Source organism: Gymnodraco acuticeps, unplaced genomic scaffold (assembly GCF_902827175.1).
Source record: "Gymnodraco acuticeps unplaced genomic scaffold, fGymAcu1.1, whole genome shotgun sequence".
NCBI lineage: Eukaryota > Metazoa > Chordata > Actinopteri > Perciformes > Bathydraconidae > Gymnodraco > Gymnodraco acuticeps.
This window is the reverse complement of record NW_022990693.1, coordinates 3,599,715-3,608,946: the sequence shown is the minus strand read 5'-3', so window position 1 is coordinate 3,608,946 and position 9,232 is coordinate 3,599,715.

Below are 9,232 nucleotides of genomic sequence, written 5' to 3'. Positions count from 1 at the left end.
GAGCGCTGCTCTGAGTGCGACAGAAGTTGACGCTCCTGTGCCGGAGTCTTCCAGGGCCTGGAGGCGAGCATCGATGGCTCTTATGGAGCTATCCAGGGATTGCAGGGCGCCGGCCACGCTACTCTCCATGAGGGGCGTGTTAGTGCCACTCCCGGCCTGGCGAGCCTGGGAAGGGGTGGATTTGGGAGGCGGACGGGGTCCTGGAGGGCTCGACTTCCTGCCCTTTTTTCCTCCGCGGCTGCGGCCGCGTCCTCGCCCTGGTCTCTCCGGGGAGCTGCTTGGGGCTGCTGCCCCGGGCTGGGGAGCTGTGCTGGAGACCTGGTCCGAGAGCTCTCGGAGCTGTGAGAGAGTGAGGCCTGGGGCTGTGGGGATGCCCTGCTGCCGGAGTCGGGCGATGAGGAAGTCTGCCTCTGGTGACAGGCCGCTGTGGGGAGCCGAACCGGGATCGAAGATTTCCATACCAGGTTCGTGATTCGAATTGTCCGAGTTGGACATCTTGAGCTAGTTTTTTCTTGTGTTTTTCTCACGAGGAGGAGTCTTGTAGTACTGCTACTGCGTGTAGTGATCTGAAATGACAACTGACAGGGAGGAAGAGCAGGTATTTAAGGAATTTAGCCTGTGCAGCAATTGGCTGCTGAGGGGTGACGCCCTGGTATTTCATGAGGGGGGAAGGGAGCAATAGAGTGACGTGTAAGTGACTCATGTTAGGTCTTCCTTATTGAACTTGCGCTAAAGCTTTCATATGTCTATGGTCCTGACGGAGAATACTTTTGCTGTAGTACAGGGGTGCACATAACTGGTACGCAGGTTATGTGCGTAATCTGAAATGCGTACCGTCACTTGTGTCACAAAGCGCATTTGCGTACCGACGTACTTGTGAAGCTTTTCCAGAAGGCGGTTAGATCACCGGACGACAGAGTCGGTCTCCGTGTGCACAGACAGGGCTGCTGTTAACGTCGGTCTGTACAACGGAATTGTGCCAAAACTACGCCAGCCGGCTGCGGAGGGAGACCCCTCCCCCTTCACTGGAGAACTGCGCTAAAACAGCTGCTCACAACGTTTAAACTCTGTGGTCACGAAGTACTCCACTAGCCCCCCCCCGTCGACTTTCCTGAAGTACTCCCCCGTTGATAGAAATCAACACGTAATGACGGTTTGATGATTGATAGGTGCTCTCTTTCATTTTGACACACAAAAAAATGTTACAATAAACATGTTAAATGGATATATCCGCCTTCTTTCATTTATCTTTCCATTCCCACAACAATATACATAAATAAATGACATATTTTGGACATAGTTCGAATGGTGATTAGATTAATCATGATTAATTAATTTTTAAGCTGTGATTAATCTGATTAAAAATGTTAATCGTTTGACAGCCCTAATTAAAACATTTCTCTATTTATATCTCAGAGCTTCGTAGACAAAGTAGCAGACTGCTATTTTCATGAACCAGAACTATTCTAATCCAATAACCAGAAGCCTTGTCAGGAGAAAGCAGGTTTTGATTTACTGGCTCTCATTTATCAGCAACCTCATAGAAAGAAAAAAATGTAAGAACCTCTGCTAATCTGATTTACCACAGTGTTAAAAAACATTTGAATGAGGACTAATTTGATTGCACATTGATGGTTCAGATGCAGCTGCAGAAATACAAATGTGCTATATGAGTCATATATTTACATATAATTTAATAAAACACTGCCCAACCATAAATCATGTAGATGTAATTCTGGGTTGTCTTACATTCCTCCGCTGTTACCCAGCAATTTCATATAATTCAGGCTTTCTTTGAGTTGTCTGCCATCACTCTACCTTATATGGGACATTTCAAGGCAGAACATATGTTTGTTAATGATAGAGTTTTACAAGTTTCCAGAACCAGAAATGAAACATATATTTTGCGATGGTGTTCCTGGCTCTTAATGAAACGTCTGCATTTATCTTTAAACAGTAACATTTACTCCTTACTTCAAAACTTAGACACTGGACAGGCACAGCACTTTTCATTAGCAAGCAGCTGCAGTCATTAGCTAATGTCAGGTAGGAAGGTGAACATACTGTATGTATCAAATAACAAATAATGAAGTTAATTGTTTTAAGAGTGTACATAAGAGGTCCAACATGGGGACTGAACTATAAGCATTTAGTATATCTCCATGTTCAGATTTGAATACTCAGTCTTGAGGGTGTAACATAATTTCTATTCCTTGCCAAATGTTTTGATACAGGATGTTGGGTTCGGTAAGTCACTTGCTTTTGGTACGCCCTAACCAAACAGCTATAGCTCAGTAGTTATGGTTCAGTGGACAAGAACTAGGATATACTCAAATCTAAAACAAGGTTGCAATAAGTCTAAAGGGTATTTTAGTTCAGACATAATCTAAAATAGTCAGTGTTGCAATGGAAACTTCTGTAGCATGGAGTCGAATCACAATGAGAACACAGAGAACTGGAACTTGATGGCAAACACTGAAGATCTCTCTCTCCCAGTCCCATGTATTTAGCTGGCTCTGAGAGAAAAATCAACATTTACAAGATAAGATAAAACAGGCTTAAAGCTATTGAACTATTGTCCCTGGCTTAAGAATGTACGTCAAAGGGACACACGTACCCGACTACCAGATGTCCCTAAACAGTAAATGATCTCATGTCAGCTTGTGCTCGACACCAAACAACAACAAGTAGACAAAGCTGCTTTCTCAGAGAGCGCAGCACCCAAAGGTTGCAGGCCTGTGCTCAGCGAGGGGAACAGAAAGTGATAAACTGGGTCAAAGGTTTGAGCCCAGGAAATATTTACCTCAACCAAACTACTGCCTTATTGATAAAAATAGGGCACATTGTACACGAATTGTAGTGAAGATGCAGATATTGAGAGAAAGGGTGTGACATGTGACAGAGATCCCTATGCAGCACTGAAACAAACATGTTGTGGTTATTATCACCACTACAGGCCACAAAGCCCAGTACTCACAATTATAAGAATCCAAACGCAGAACTAAATGGAGGCAGGTACAATTGACAAAAGGTGAGCTTTGTTGAAGGTAAAGCTGGCACAATAAACATGAAACTAAGGGAGCAGGCTGAGGTAATAAACAGAAGGAATCCAGACAGGAAACATAACAGAAACAGTGACAAAATCTACATTTCATTGACGGAGACCACTAAGGGGAAGCAGGCATACAGTATATGATACACACAAAAAAATAATAAAATCACAAAAAAATCAATCAATCACAAAACGCGGAGAAAAAAGAAGAACGTATGTGAAAGCCAACAACACACAAAGAGAGTGCTCTTCAAAATAAAACAGGAAACAGAACATAAAGAAACCAAGATAATGACACTGGGCCTTGATTTTGTAGATTTATACATATTCACTATACTGAATAATTATTCCCGATATTGGAAAATCCTATCTTATTTCGTGACAACTCTAACAGTGTGGAGGGTCACAAGCAGTAAGACGATGAAGGTAAAAAAAGATACAGTTAAAACAAACTTATTGGGAAAAAGCAGTCTAATGATCACCTAAACTTTCTGGGCCAAACATCATTACAGGCTTACAGACCAACTTCCTGCTTCACCACACTTATTTGTGATATTTCATTTATATGCTCATTTTCCAATTATGGAGGTATAGATAGTATGGATTGTCTCATTATCCATCTGCTCATGTTTCTGGTCCCTTTTGGAAGGATCAACAAAGCATTCAACTTTAACATGAGTTACCGCTGTTCATTTCCTTTTTCCTGCCAACAGTCGTAGTTGGTTTCTTTTTAACATGGCCGCACATTTTGAACTAAAGTGGACATTTGAACCAAATACGTTTTTGTGACTGAACCTAACATTTGCACGACAGGAAATTGTCACCAGTATATTTTTGTAACATCCATCCATCCATCTTCTCCCGCTTATCCGTGGTCGGGTCGCAAGGGTAGCTGTTCCAGCAGAGAGCCCCAAACTTTCTTTTGCCTGGCCACATCAACCAGCTCTGACTGGGGGATCCCAAGGCGCTCCCAGGCCAGCGAAGAGATATAATCCCTCCACCTGGTCCTAGGTCTACCCCTTGGTCTCTTCCCAGCTGGACGTGCCTGGAACACCTCCCTAGGGAGGCGCCCAGGTGGCATCCTTACTAGGTGCCCGAACCACCTCAACTGGCTCCTTTCGACGCGAAGGAGGAGCGGTTCAGAGTCCCTCCCGGATGACTGAACTTCTCACCTTATCCCTAAGGGAGACACCAGCCACCCTGCAGAGAAAACCCATCTCGGCCGCTTGTATCCGCGATCTCGTTCTTTCGGTCATGACCCATCTTTCATGACCATAGGTGAGGGTAGGAACGAAAATGGCCCGGTAGACAGAGAGCTTTGCCTTCTGGCTCAGCTCTCTTTTCGTCACAACGGTGCGGTAAAGCGACTGCAGTACCGCTCCCGCTGCTCCGATTCTCCGGCCCATCTCACACTCCATTGTTCCCTCACTCGAGAACAAGACCCCAAGATACTTGAACTCCTTCACTTGACTCATTCCCTACTTGGAGTGGACAGTCCATCGGTTTCCTGCTGAGCATTTTTGTAACATCATTTATAATATTTAGAAGTCACTTGTTGTGTAAGATAAAGACGTTACTGCACCAGAAGTATCCTTTTGAAGTCGTGATGATTTTAACACAGCTTGCTGGAAGTTTAATCCAAGCAATGTATGCTCCATTGGATCGTTGACTTGATTAATTCACCTCTCTCTACAAACCCTTATAATATATCAAACTGAATCAGTATGAAGATCACAGTATTGTGTAAAACATGGTGCCAGCAGTATACCATCTGTGATATGTAGCAATAAGCCATCACTCTTGGTGAAATATACAGTCCCTGGATTTATAGGCGTTGGCTCAGAAATCACTTGCACGTGATTGGCAGAACATTTATACATGCCAATTCTCCGATTACATGCACGTCACTGTAATTACTCCAGTGCCAGCAGTCTAAATTTGAAACTGTGATTATAACATAAAGATCTTTAATTAATATTAAGCAATAAATAATTTTCTGTTCTATCTGTAGGGTTGGGGGAGGGGGGAAGGATGAGGGAGAAGAGAGGAAGACGTAAGAGCTGTAAGGCTCTCTTGGCAGAAATATAGATACATAAATAACACATACACGGGATAATTAGTTCAGCGAGGCAGAGTGATTGTGGGAATGTACGGGGGGGTGGGGGCGGACAACCCAGTCTCACAAAAAAACGTGTAATAACTACGTTGGTCCACAACGTAGGACGTAGTATTTCTACAAAAACGCCTCACCATTCATTCCAATGGCTGGCGTCTATGTCACGTGATCTTCACATTTCTCCCTGCAGAAAAAAAAAACATGGCCGAACTTCGTTTTATTCTCGGTGTAAAATGCCTATTTTAAAGTTAGTTTGGCCATTAAAATGCGTTTTGATGTAATTTGATGCGAGAAATATGAGTTGTTATTTCAGATTATGTGTGCAGTGGATGTACACGATCTTTAGTTTGCTAGTTATTACGAAGATTACTTCAGGAAATTGTGTCTATACAACGTTTTCATTGTCACCAAGGTGGTTGCTAGGGATGCTGCTATCGATATTATTTCTGTTATGTTGTGTAACTGTTTAATGGTGTTATCTTTATTGCTACCCCCTTCCCCGTCAATGTATAGTGTTGGTCCACAGCGCAAACGTATTAGTTTAACAAAATCCGCATCTAAAATTGTGGCATAGATACGTTATTTTCCCCTGTGCAATTCTCCATTTACTCAACAATAACACATAATTATCCTTGTGTTTATTTATTTGTTTGATTAATAAACACAAGTTGGAGTCCGTCAGGACCGAGGGTCGGAGCAGCTCATTTGCTTTAGAGAATATTACACCGGGAAGTAAGTATTCTCTCCGCTTCGCTTGACAAACCCCGTGATAGTCCTCAAGCTCTGTGATTGGAGAGTGTGCTCCGAGGGTTACGCCAAGCGTCAAACAGCACTTGAAATGGGATGGACCCACGGCAGACTGTCCAAAACTGGATTTGAACGGGTCCACCGCGTCCCCCCCTCCCCCACCCCCGTCCCCAGAACTACACATGCTGGCTATTCTGTTTCGCAACATGTTCTCTATCTATGGCACGTCTCTACTGGGAGTTGTAGTTTTAAAAGACGTTTTCGTATTTCCCATAATAAGAAGTTGTCAGTATTAAACTGTGTACATCCCTGGATGTTTAGGGGATAGGAACACTCAAATTTAAAACATATAATTAATAAATGGGTGAAAATGGCTTGTGCTCATAATGGGCAGCATTAATATATACACACATGCCAGCTAAGGTCAGAAGAGCTTTATTTAACAGCGGGTCTTATGTTTGTGACCCCTCCTGTTGTTAATTGATAACATTACATTACATTAATTGATAAGCCTGAAACATGCACTTGTCAAGGTTCAGAAGCACATTTTGCAAATATGGCAGTAGCCATCGATCATCTTAAAATAAGATATACTTTATTGATCCCAAGTTGGAAACATTTGCATTACATCAGCATGTGTAACAGTTGTAAATATGCAGTGGTGTTTATTTGTAAATCATTTAGTATAATCACACAAATTCTGTGTTTTATATTTAATAATTCTGTGTTCTTTATTTATTGATTGTTCAATACCTGACAAGGCCGGAGATGAAAAACTTTGGTCGCATGTTCCTCAACAGTGCATTACAAGACATCTATCAATATGTGTGTATACCTCCACCATTAAACTGTCGTATTCTGCACATTTCTTATACTATCTACATACATCTTATATAAGAGTATAATACATATGTATAATAGCAGTTAAAATAAGTGCTTCAACATAGTTAACATTGCTGGAGGTATACACAAAGTTTTTCATTCATTGCATAACTACACCGTTTGTGTATATGATATGTCAATAAACCTTAGAAAATCTTGAAATCTTGAAAGGGATGTGCAAAATAGTCATTATATACAGTCTTTAATTATCTATTAGTAGAGAATAACGAGTAATGAATATACTTTATAGGGATCCTATTAATATCTAATAATAAAAATAATGAAATTCAATAACATGCTTTAACCACTAGGTGTCCCTTTATATCAGCTGTGCACCTTTATGGTGTAAATACAGCCTATCTACCAATTGGATCAAATATAAAAGTCAGCCGAATTAGTGTTGATACTGCAAGGAGACGTATTGTGTGAAAAGAAATGTAAGATGTTGTTTAATGGCTGATATATTTATGATCCACGTCACGTTTTCAGTGTTGGCGGCAGTTCCTCATGTTTGTCTAGAATTCTTCTCATCAGGGCTCTATAAATAGAGAACTACGGCAGATATGTAATATTTAATGCAGCCGAACCGTGTATTACAATGCCGTTATGTGATGACTTTCAAAGAGAAAAGCAAGTACACTCGGAATAAAGTGTTTTCGGTCTGTTTCCGGTATTTGTTTATGACGATGTGATGTGATGTGAGACTGGAATTGCACAGGGGAAAATAACGTATCTTTAGATGCGGATTTTGTTAAACTAATACGTTTGCGCTGTGGAACAACACTATACATTGACGGGGAAGGGGGTAGCAATAAAGATAACACCATTAAACAGTTACACAACATAACAGAAATAATATCGATAGCAGTGTCTAGCAACCACCTTGGTAACAATGAAAACGTTCTATGGACGCAATTTCCTGAAGTAATCTTCGTAATAACTAGCAAACTAAAGATCATGTACATCCACTGCACACATAATCTGAAATAACAACTCATATTTCTCGCATCAAATGACATCAAAATGCATTTTAATGGCCAAACTAACCTTAAAATAGGCATTTTCCACCGAGAATAAAACGAAGTTCGGCCATGTTTTCTTTTTCTGCAGGGAGAAATTTGAAGATCACGTGACATAGACGCCAGCCATTGGAATGAATGGTGAAAAAAAACGTAGGGATCTTACAATTTCAGAGGCGTTTTTGTAGAAATACTATGTCCTACGTTGTGGACCAACGTAGTTATTACACGTTTTTTTATGAGACTGGGTTGGGGCGGACGATGATTGTGAGTCTTGAAAGGACGAGTGAAGCCATGTTGGAGAAGACACTGTCAACTGCTGGACATCATTGTTATCTGCTAATGAAGACCATCTGAGACACTTTGAGAGGACAGACAGAAAGAAATGCAGGCAGAAGTGAAGGTAAAGGCCCAACAAAGACTACACATTGGGTGGGGATAAGTGAGGGCTCTATTGTTAGCGGAACAAAAGGTGATCGTGTCTTTTGGGTTCACAGAGACAGAACACAAATGCTCCGTAGCTGAAAATAGAACATTTTATTTCCAACCTCAGGTTAGGAGTGTTTTCTAAGTTAGATTCTGTGGAAAGTGTTTCACACATTGCCTGCACTTGTCTTGACCCCTCTGCTCTTGAATGATTTAAAACAAATTCAGGGATTTTACAAAAGTGTTGGCACTGGTATCCACAATAATAGTGTTATAATGGGGTGAGTCATACAGCATTTTCTATTTCAGGAATTGTACGAGTGATGGGGGTAAAAAAGTGTTTATGGTGTTAACAGCTTAGCTTGTGCTAACCTTGGCACACCTAAAATGTACGGTATACAGCCTGGCGTCACGTCTGCCTATCTAAAAACACGCAGAGATTCAGCTTTTTTGATGTTATTTGGAAATTGTAAAGTATATTTATCTAATTTAACGTATGTATTGATCAACTGTATGTTAATTGTGCACAAGTTAAACAAGTGTATGGTATTGGCTTGCATGTGGCTCTGGCTTTTACTTTTTATTACATTTTGATTTTTAGAAGAAAAGCTTAGACAATAATGATCCAGGTATGTGGCAACATGTTCTGATAGTATTAGAACATTTTGAGTATTTATATAAAAAATGTCCTCTGTTTAACAATAGTTTCTATAAAAGCAAGTCTTCAACATTATGGAATGACTCTGAAAAAGACATTGTCCCCCCTTTGCAGGTGATTCAATTTTCCAGAATACATTTTTTCTATTGGACCATGTAGTTGTTACCCAGCACCTTTATGTTGACAGGAAAACAAACATTACAGTAAAGAAAAAGCAGCTTTTGAAAAAGAAGAAAGGAAAACTCAAATGATAGAGCTGAGGTTAATCTCTTGTTCCACCACACATTCTCCAACCACTGTGATTTCCTTCTCATTATGTTTTATTTCGGGCG